The 11,066-nt window shown below is 40.5% G+C and overlaps 1 pseudogene; it reads left to right on the forward strand.

Moving 5' to 3' along the window:
* Positions 1-781: 781 nt before the first annotated feature.
* On the forward strand, positions 782-4,092 carry LOC119058106 (DNA-binding protein inhibitor ID-2-like; annotated as a pseudogene).
* Positions 4,093-11,066: the final 6,974 nt, after the last annotated feature.

An 11,066-nucleotide genomic window follows, 5' to 3' on the forward strand; every position in this document is an offset into this window, starting at 1 on the left:
ATCATTTTGACAGTTTTTACAATTGCTCATCAAAATTGTACTCTACAGACAAATAAATTTGGCAGTGTTTTGAGGTATCTGATAAAAACCAAAGAACCCTGGGTAATTTTAGGAACTCAGCCTCGTCCAAGATAAGCTTAAGACCACTGAGGTCATCTGGATGAATAACTGCCACATTTTGGACACTACAGCAAATTATTCTAAGTAATAAAGTAAATTCCAAAAGGCAAGACCACCTCTTCAAGGCAGAAGAAACATTTCTATTGGTATAAAGATTGGAAGTTAGAGTTGGTATAGTCAAGTGTCAAAAAAGCAAGGATATCTGAGACATGAGGAAGCATATCGGTGAACTGACTAACCATGAAACCCTGGCTGGGTAAGGAAGCCAGTGACAACAGAAAGGAGCTGATGAACTGGGGAAATAGGGAGGAGGGTTGAAAGACTGGAGGTCACAGCAACATGAAGAGCAAGCCTCACACAAAAATATGAATGAAAAAAGCAAGTCTCTCAATCTATTTCAGATCCTTAGTAAAATACACCCTGTGTCACTGAACCTGTGCCCTCACTGGCTTTCCCACCTCCATCTTCTCATCCTAATGAACTCTCTGACAGAGCAGTTCAGTTGATTTCCCCAAAACATCCCTTTAATAGTGTAATATGCCTGCTCAATAGCCCTCAAAGGCTCTCATTGCCTAAAGCAATGATTTCCAAACAACCATGTACAAAAATAATCACTTGGTTGTAGAAGAGAAAAATGAATAAGTAGAACTTGAGGGTCAAGATGGGTAACATTTTATTAAAAATAAAAAGATCTGCAAGAAGTAAGGTAAATGTTAACTTTTCTTTTTTATTTTATGTTCTTTTAAATTTATTTTTTATTTATTTATCTTGGGAAGGGAAGGGAAGGGAAGGGAAGGGAAGGGAAGGGAAGGGAAGGGAAGGGAAGGGAAGGGAAGGGAAGGAGAGAAAGAGAGAAATATCAATGTGTGGTTGATTCTGCTGGGAACTGGCCCCTGCTGGGAACTGGCCTGCAACCGAGGCATGTGCCCTGACAGGGAATCGAACGGCGATCTTTTGGTTCGCAGGCCCATCCTCAATCCACCGAGCTACACCAGCCAGGGCTATTTTATGTTCTTTTTTATTATTGCTTAAGTACAGTTGTCTCCATTTTCCTGCCATCACTTACCCCTTCTCCACCCACACCTACCTACCACACTCAATCCTTCCCCACTTTGGCTTTGTCCATTGGTTCTTTATACATTTTCATTGATGACCTTTCCCCTTCTTTCCCCCATAATCCCCCTCTCCCAGTGCCTCTGGTTACTGTCAGTTTCTTTATTTCAATGTCTCTGATTATATTTTGCTTACATTTTTGTTGTGTTGATTAGCTTCCACTAAAAAGTGAGATCCTATGGTATTTGTCTTTCACTGAGTGGTTTGTTTCACTTAGTGTAAGATCCTCCAGTTCCATCCATGTCATCATGAAGAGTAGGAGCTCCTACTTTCTTTCTGCTGTGTAGTATTCCACTGTGTAAATGTACCACAGTTTTTTGATGCACCCATTTACTCATAGACACTTAGGCTACTTCCAGCACTTAGCTATTGTAAATTGTGCTGCTACAAACATTGGGGTGCATAGGTTCTTTTGAACTGCTATTTCAGGATTCTTAGGGTATGGTACCAGTAGTGGTATTGCTGGGTCAAAAGGAAGTTCCACTTTCAGTTTTCTGAGGAAATTCCATACTAGTAGTATTCCTCAGTGGCTGTGTAGTATTCCACAGTGGCTGCACCAGTCTGCACTGCTACCAACAATCCAAGGAGGTAAAAGACCTGTACTCAGAAAACTACACAACACTGAAGAAATTATAAAAGACACAAACAAATGGAAGCATGTACCATGTTCATGTATTGGAAGAATTAACATTATCAAAATGTCCATAATATGGAAAGCAATTTATAGATTCAATGCAACCCCAAGTGAAGTACCAATGGCATATTTCACAGATATAGAATAAACATTTCAAAAATTTATATAGAACCATAAATGACCCCAGAATAGCCACAGAAATTTTGAGACAGAAGAATAAAGTGGGAAGGATCACAATACCTGATATCAAACTGTATTACAAGGCCACTGTAATCAAAACAGTATGCTGCTGGCATAAAAACAGACATATAGACAAATGGAACAGAGTAGAGAGCTCAGAAATAAACCCTAGTCTCTATGATGAATTAGTATTTGACAAAGGGGGTAAGAACATAAAATGAGTAAAAATAGCCTCTTCAACAAATGGTGTTGGGAGAGCTGGACAGCTACATGCAAAAAATATTAAACTCAATCACCAACTTACACCATATACAAAAATAAATTCAAGATGGATGAAAGGCTTAAATATAAGTTGTGACACCATAAAAGTCCTAGAAGAGAACATAGGCAGGAAAATCTCACATATTCCATGCAGCAATATTTTCACCAATATGTCCCCTAGAGCAAGGGACATAAAAGAAAGAATAAACAAATGGGACTTCATCAAAATAAAAAGCTTCTGCACAACCAAAGAAAACATCAGCAAAATGAAAAGAGAAACAACTGTATGGGGAAATATATTTGCAAATGATATGATACCTCAGACAAGGGTTTGATCTCCAAAATATATAAAGAACTCCTATGACTCCACTCCAGGAGGACAAACAACCCAATTAAAAAATGGGCAAAGATCCTGAACAGACATTTCTCCAAGGATGACTTACAGAAGGCCCAGAGATATATGAAAAGATGCTCAACATCACTAGTCATCAGAGAGATGCAAATTAAAACCACAATGAGATACCACTTCACACTGGTCTGAATGGCCATCATAAACAAATCGACAAACAAGTGCTGGTGAGGTTGTGGAGGAAAGGGAACCCTAGTACAGTGTTGCTGGGAATGCAGACTGGCACAGCCACTATGGAAAACACTATGGAGTTTCCTCAGAAAACTAAAAATGAAACTGCCTTTTGACCCAGCAATTCCCTTCCTGAGACTATACTCTAGGAATCCTGGAAAACCAATTCAAAAGAACCCATGCACCCCAATGTTCATAGCAGCACAATTTACAATAGCTAAGTGCCTGAGGCAATGTAAGTGCTCAACAGTAAATGAGTGAATCAGAAAACTATGGTACATTTGCACGATGGAATACTGTGCAGCAGAAAGAAAGAAGGAGCTTCTACCCTTTGAGACAGCATGGATGGAAACAGAGAGCATTATGCTAAGTGAAATGAGCCAAGTGGTGAAAGACAAATACCATATGATCTCACCTATAAGCAGAATCTAATCAACAAAACAAACAAGCAAGCAAAATATAACCAGAGACATTGAAATTAAGAACAAACTGACAGTAACCAAAGGGAAGGTGGGAAGGGATAATGGGGAAAGGGGGGAAGGGTTCTCAAGGAACATGTACAAAGGACCCATGGACAATACCAAAGGGGTGTAGGATCAAGGGTGGGAAGGTGGGATGGCTGAGGTGGGGGGACTCGTGGGGGGAAATGGAGACAACTGTACTTGAACATAAATTAAAATGTAAAAAAATAAAAAATAAATAAAATATAGGAGAAATAAAAATGTATTCAAAGGAAAATAAATAAATAACATCTTTTTAAAAATAAAAGAAAATAAAGCATTCAGTCCCATTAGGTCTGTTAAGAAAAACAGCTTTTTGGACCATAGTCTGAGCATCTATGTCCCTGAGCAAAGCCCTGGTGGATGACTCAATGACCTACTGTACATGAATGACTGCAACTCCAAGCTCAAAGAGCTGGTTGTTGCTTAGCATCCTCCAGAACAAGAAGGTGAGAAAGATGGAAATTCTGCAACACAATATTGACTACATCTTGGACTTGCAGATACCCATGGACTCACACCCAACTATTGTCAGCATGGACGACCAGGGACCCAGGCAGAGCCAGGCATCCAGGACACTGCTGACCATCCTAAACATGGATATTAGCATTCTGTCCTTGTGGGCTCCTGATTTTCCATCTGAGTTCATGTCAAATGACAGCAAAGCGCTCTGTGATAAGATGGTGAATAAATGGTGTTCATGACCCTTCTTTCCCCCTTTGCACAACCATTCAAAAGGAGCTCCTACCATTTGCAACAGCATGGATGGAACTGGAAAACATTATGCTGAGTGAAATAAACCAGGTGTTGAAAGACAAATACCATATGATCTCACCTTTAACAGGAAGCTAAACAACAAAACAAACAAGCAAGCAAAATAAAAACAAAGACACTGAAATAGAGAACAGGTGGACAGTGACCAGAGGGGAGAGGGGAGGGAATTTCAGGATAAAAAGGGGAGGAATTTAGAGGAAGTATAAAGGACATATGGACAACAGCTAAGGGGGGCAGAAATGGGAGGGAGGTGGGGAGCATGGGGGGCGGGCTAGGATAGGAGTAAAAGACAGAAAACTGTATTTGAAAAATAATTAATTTTTTTTAAAAAGGAGAACAACAGACTAAATGGACCTTTGTTAAAAGTGCAAGCAAAACTAAAAAGTATCAGATGATCTTCCTCAGGGTGTTTCTGACCTTGACTGTGATATTAGTTATTTATGAAAAATACCTTTAATGCCCTCTTTGCAGTTAGAAGGTTTTTCTTTATATACCATTCCCACCATAGGGAGTAAAAACATTAAAATCACAAGGAATTGCCCAGACTTTGCTTTTTTCAAAAGTGGAGTGTGAGTACCAGGATCCAATAATCAGTTACTTAAATGAAGCCTTTTGGTCAGAAATTACCTTTTCAATGCAAGCCTACTGAATGCTGTGTATATATTTACATATAAATATATATAGAGAGTGAAACCTTGTGAACTCTTTAATTAGAGTTTTTTTTTGTATAGTGGTAGAGATGTATATTTCTGCATACAAAGTATAATGATGTACTTCATGCTAAACTTTAAATAAATATTTAGTTGTAAACTTAGTCCTTTTATACAAAATAAATCAAGTGTTTTTATTTAATGACGATTGCCTGCTTTATTTTAGAGGACCAGTGCTTTAATTTTTATTTTTAAAGATTTCATTTATTTATTTTTAGAGAGAGGGGAACGGGAGAAGAAAGAGAGGGAGAGAAACATCAATGTGCGGTTGCCTTTTGTTTGCCCCTTGCTGAGGACTTGGCCTATAACCCAGGCCTGTGCCCTGACTGGGAATGGAACCCATGACCCTTTAGTTTGCAGGCCCTCACTCAATCCACTGAGGTACACCAGTCAGGGCTGATTTTTATTATGTTATGTTATAACTGAGCCCAAATCAGTACAATTTCAAATTTATGTAGACTGTATAAGATTATAATAAAACATGTCTGGGACTTCCGCCAAGATGGAGGCATAGGTGGAGATACCGTGCTTTCTCACAAAACCAAGTTTAGAGACAACAAAATATTAGCAACAGAAAACACAGCCAGAACACAGAAAATTGAACTTTTCAGAAGTCCAATAACAATGAATTCTTCAACCTGACCAGTAAGAGGGGTGAAACCAGCAGCTGGTGGAGTGGGGTTGCACAGGAAAACTCGGTCAGACAGACTCAGGCGCGCAGATCTCAGGCATGGGGTTGCAAAGGGCCAACCCAGTGACCGACCTAGTGAGCGAGACCCAGTGAGCGACTGTCGGATCTGGTGAGGGTGAAGGGCGGTGGGTTGACTGTGCTGGCACATTCCTGCACAGATAAACCGGCAAGGGAGTGGGCAGTGAGATGGGACCAAGCTGGTCCCAGTGAGGGGAGGCAGCAGAGACAGCCGCCATTTCCCGGCTCTGACCCCGCCCCCACATATAGCGTCACAACCCAGCAACCCTGCCCTGGAGGCCCCACCCCACCCCTAAGGCTCTGCTCCTCATACTTAATGGGCCCAAACAGACCAAAATGGCTCAAGAAGATCTCAAAGCCCCAGAGCCCATAACTCTAAGTGATGAAGAAACAGCAGTACTTTCAGATGCAGAGTTCAAAACACTGGTGATCAGGATCCTCACAGAACTGGTTGATTTTAGTCACAAATTAGAGGAACATATGCAGGATAAACTAATTGAAATGAAGGAAAATGCACAGGAAACCAATAGTAATGGAAAGGAAACTGGGACTCAAATCAAAGGAGTGGACCAGAAGAAGGATAAAAATGACCAACCAGAAAAGAACGAAGAAACAAGAATTTTAAAAACTGAGGAGAGACTTAGAAACCTCCAGGACATCTTTAAACGCTCCAACATTCGAATTATAGGGGTACCAGAAGGGGGAAAGGAACAGCCACCAGTGGAAAACTTATTTGAACAAATAATAAAGGAGAATTTCCCCAATCTGGCAAAGGAAATAGACTTCCAGGAAATCCAGGAAGCTCAGAGAGTCCCAAAGAAGTTGGACCCAAGAAGGAACACACCAAGGCACATCATAATTACATTAGCCAAGATTAAAATGAAGAGAGAATTCTAGAAGCAGCAAGAGCTAAGGGGACAGTCACCTACAAAGGAGTTCCCATCAGACTGTCAGCTGATTTCTCAAAAGAGACCTTACAGGCAAAAAGGGGCTGGAAAGAGGTATTCCAAGTCATGAAATCCAAAGACCTACAACCAAAATTGCTCTATCCAGCAAAACTTTCATTTAGAATGGCAGGACAGATAAAGTGCTTCTCAGATAAGATCAAATTCAAGGAGTTCATCATCACCAAGCCCTTATTATATGAAATGTTAAAGGGACTTATCTAAGAAAAAGAAGGAAAAAAATATGAACAGTGAAAGGACAGCAAATGCACAGTTATTAACAACCACATCTAAAACAAAAGCAAGCTAAAAGGACAGCTATATCAGGAGCAGAACCATAGAAATGAAGATCTCAAGGAGGGTTAGCAACAGGGGAGTGGGAGGAGGAGAAGGGAGGAGAAGGTACAGAAAATAAGTAGCATAGACGGTAGGTAGAAAATAGATAGATGGAGGGCAAGAATAGTATGGGAAATACAGAATCCAAAGAACTTGAGACACGTGGTCATAAACTAAAGGGGGGAATGGTAGGGGTGGGGGTGCAGGGTGGAGGGGAATGAAAAGGGGAATAGAACAACTGTAATGACATAATCAATAAAATTAAAAGTTAAAAAAAACATGTCTGGGACTTCTGCCAAGATGGAGGCATAGGTGGAGATACCGTGCTTTCTCACACAACCATGTTTAGAGACAACAAAATATTGGCAACAGGAAACATAGAACACAGAAAATTGAACTTTTCGGAAGTCTGATAACAACAAATTCTTGAGCCTGACCGGTCAGAGGGGCGAAGCCAGCTGGTGGCGGAGCAGGGTTGCAAAGGAAAACTCAGTCAGATGGACTCCAGCGCGCGGATCCCAGGTGTGGGGTTGCAAAGGGCGGACCCAGTGAGCTACCCAGGGAGCAACCGGCAGACCCAGCGAGGGCGCAGGGGGGCGGGTTGACTGTGGTCATGCATTCGTGCGCAGATAGACCAGCGAGGTAATGGGTGGTGAGACAGGACCAAGCAGGCCCCAGCGGCAAAAGGCAGCAGAGGGGGCCGCCATTGCCCCGCTCTGACCCTGCCCCCACATACAGCATCACAACCCAGCGACCTGGGCGGCCCTGACCTGGTGAACATCTAAGGCTCCGCTCCACATACTTAACGAGCATGAACAGACAAAAAATGGCTCAAGAAGATCTCAAAGCCCCAGAGCCCATAACTCTAAGTGACAAAGAAATAGCCAAACTTTCAGATGCACAGTTCAAAACACTGGTGATCAGGATGCTCACAGAACTGGTTGATTTTAGTCACAAATTAGAGGAACAAATGAAGGCTAAACTAATTGAAATGAAGGGAATTGCATAGGAAACCAATAGTGATGAAAAGGAAACTGGGACTCAAATCAATGGAGTGGACCAGAAGGAAGAAAAAAACTGGCCAAACAGGAAAATATGAAGAAACAAGAATTCAAAAAAATGAAGAGAGGCTTAGGAACCTCCCGGACATCTTTAAACGCTCCAAGATCCGAATTATAGGGGTACCAGAAGGGGGAAAGGAACAGCCACCAGTGGAAAACTTATTTGAACAAATAATAAAGGAGAATTTCCCAATCTGGCAAAGGAAATAGACTTCCAGGAAATCCAGGAAGCTCAGAGAGTCCCAAAGAAGTTGGACCCAAGAAGGAACACACCAAGGCACATCATAATTACATTAGCCAAGATTAAAATGAAGGAGAGAATTCTAGAAGCAGCAAGAGCTAAGGGGACAGTCACCTACAAAGGAGTTCCTATCAGACTGTCAGCTGATTTCTCAAAAGAGACCTTACAGGCAAGAAGGGGCTGGAAAGAGGTATTCCAAGTCATGAAATCCAAAGACCTACAACCAAAATTGCTCTATCCAGCAAAACTTTCATTTAGAATGGCAAGACAGATAAAGTGCTTCTCAGATAAGATCAAATTCAAGGAGTTCATCATCACCAAGCCCTTATTATATGAAATGTTAAAGGGACTTATCTAAGAAAAAGAAGGAAAAAAATATGAACAGTGAAAGGACAGCAAATGCACAGTTATTAACAACCACATCTAAAACAAAAGCAAGCTAAAAGGACAGCTATATCAGGAGCAGAACCATAGAAATGAAGATCACATGGAGGGTTAGCAACAGGGGAGTGGGAGGAGGAGAAGGGAGGAGGAAGGTACAGAAAATAAGTAGCATAGACGGTAGGTAGAAAATAGATAGGGGACAAGAATAGTATGGGAAATACAGAATCCAAAGAACTTGAGACACGTGGTCATAAACTAAAGGGGGGAATGGTGGGGGAGGGGTATGCAGGGTGGAGGAGAATGAAGGGGGGAATAGAACAACTGTAATAGCTCAATAAAATAATAAATAAATAAATAAATAAATAAATAAATAAATAAATAAATAAAAACACGTCTGGAGCTAAAGAAAAAGAGTTTACTTTTAAGGCCCATAAATTTCTCCCCAGGTTCCATCAATTATACCATATAAGTAACATCATATTTAAATGATAACTTATGTATTTCAGTAATTGTTCATCTTTCCACATATTTTTTTAGATGTGTAATACAAAAATATCCATGTCCATCATCTGGAATCAAAGTCTTTTCTAAAAAATAATTATTTATTTACTTTTAGAAGGGATGGGAGAAGGAAAGAGAAGGAGTTAAACATCAATCACATGTTGATGTGCAACCCCTACTGGGAACCCAGCCCACAACCCAAGCATGTGCCCTGACTGGGAACCAAACCAGCAACCCCTTGCTTTGCAGGCCCATACTCAATCCACTGAGCCACACCAGCCAGAGCTGGAATTAAAGTCTTCTTAGAAGGTTCCAGTTCAAGAATACGGATGGAAGTCCCAGTGTTTAACGTACATGGCTCTAACGTTTTAAGTCTTGAGGGCAATGCCATTCTATGGGCCACCTTTCACATTGGTCTAAATCAGTACTTATATTATTATAATAGTCCATTGAATCTCTATAAATAACACTCATCCACCTTTGTTTATCCATCTCTTTGTGACTGGAGAGAATTTGCCTCCCTATGTTAATCTAGTGATAGCAAACCTGTCTTCTGCAGTTTTTAGCTGTAGATGGCAGATCTACAGATAAAAATGCTTTTCTTTTAATACGCATTAAATGTTTTTCTTTTCTCCATCAACCTTTCTATCAAACCAGTTAACAAAACATTTCTGTGTTAAATTTAGACTTGAGTACCTATATGTGCACTACTTTTCCTTTGTTACAAACCACTAATAATGATGGTCCCACTTGTACTTTGCCAATTACCAGATTGCTGTATTTATAAATACAAATCACATCCATTCCAGAAACACAATTCAAAGCTGGTTGGAAATATGTGATTGGAGAGCAGAAAGAAAAAATGGTGTAACAACATGTGTTTTCTTAGTAATCCATTTTCCAGGATCACTTTTCAGGTGAGTTCAGTATCAAAATTTGTTACTCTATGAAATTCACTTGTGCCCTGGCTGGTGTAGCTCAGTGGATTGAGCGCGGGCCTGTGAACCAGATGGTCAAGGTTCGATTCCCAGTTAAGGCACATGCCTGGGTTGCAGGCCAGTTCCCAGCGGAGAACACACCAGAGGCAACCATACATTGATATTTCTCTCCCTCTCTCCTTCCCTTCCCCTCTAAAGATAAATGAATAAAATCTTTTAAAAAAATTCACTTGTGAGGACCACAGTACAGTCTTCATGCTATGCTGGCTTCATATAAAAAGTATGAATTCAGCCAAATTTCTTCTTTACTTTGATAACTGTTGGTAATCAGCAGCACTTGAAAGTGTCCCTTTCAACTCTGAGGGTAACAGCTATCTTTCTCCTGGAATACCTTTATGTAAATGAAGTTTCCCAGTTGGTAGGGGTGGCAGACTTCCTCAGGCAGGTCTTTCCAGGTACTATGACCTTAAGTCTCAAGATTCCCAGAGAAGAGAGGAGCCTTTCTAAGTAATGAACGTGAGTGTGAGAGGATTCAGTTAAATGAGTCACAGTACCTGGTCTCAGACCAAAATTCATAACCTGCCAAACTAAGTCCAGAGGGAAAGCTTCCCTGCTTGTTGCAGGGGTTCACTCTAATTTTATGATTCTAGGTCATTTTAATCTGATAAATTATTGAATCTTAGCCAAGGAGTTTGAGGCATTTGCTGTACATATCCAGAAGATTGAGGTTTACAGGAATCTTCAAACATTTGCATAATTCCTGGATAACAGGAAAAATAAAACGACTTCCTCTGTGCTTGTCAATGTACTTTAATATCCCCAAAGTGGGAATTATGTGTAGCAAAAAGGCTTTATCACTGCCTGAACATTGGCTTTTGAAGTGGGAAAGTTTTCAGGCCATCCAAATGTCACACATACCATAAGGAGATAAAACCCTTTATCTTTTACAAGCATAACATTCTATAAAATCCAACTGCCATCAGGTTCCTTGTCAAGTCAAGTCAGTTAAAGAGATCTTCTTGTGTTTACAATGAAGTTGCCTATAAAAAAAATTGCTGACAATTAGCACATCTCTTTAAT

This window comes from Artibeus jamaicensis, unplaced genomic scaffold (assembly GCF_021234435.1).
Source record: "Artibeus jamaicensis isolate MK-2021 breed Jamaican fruit bat unplaced genomic scaffold, CSHL_Jam_final contig_240, whole genome shotgun sequence".
Lineage (NCBI taxonomy): Eukaryota > Metazoa > Chordata > Mammalia > Chiroptera > Phyllostomidae > Artibeus > Artibeus jamaicensis.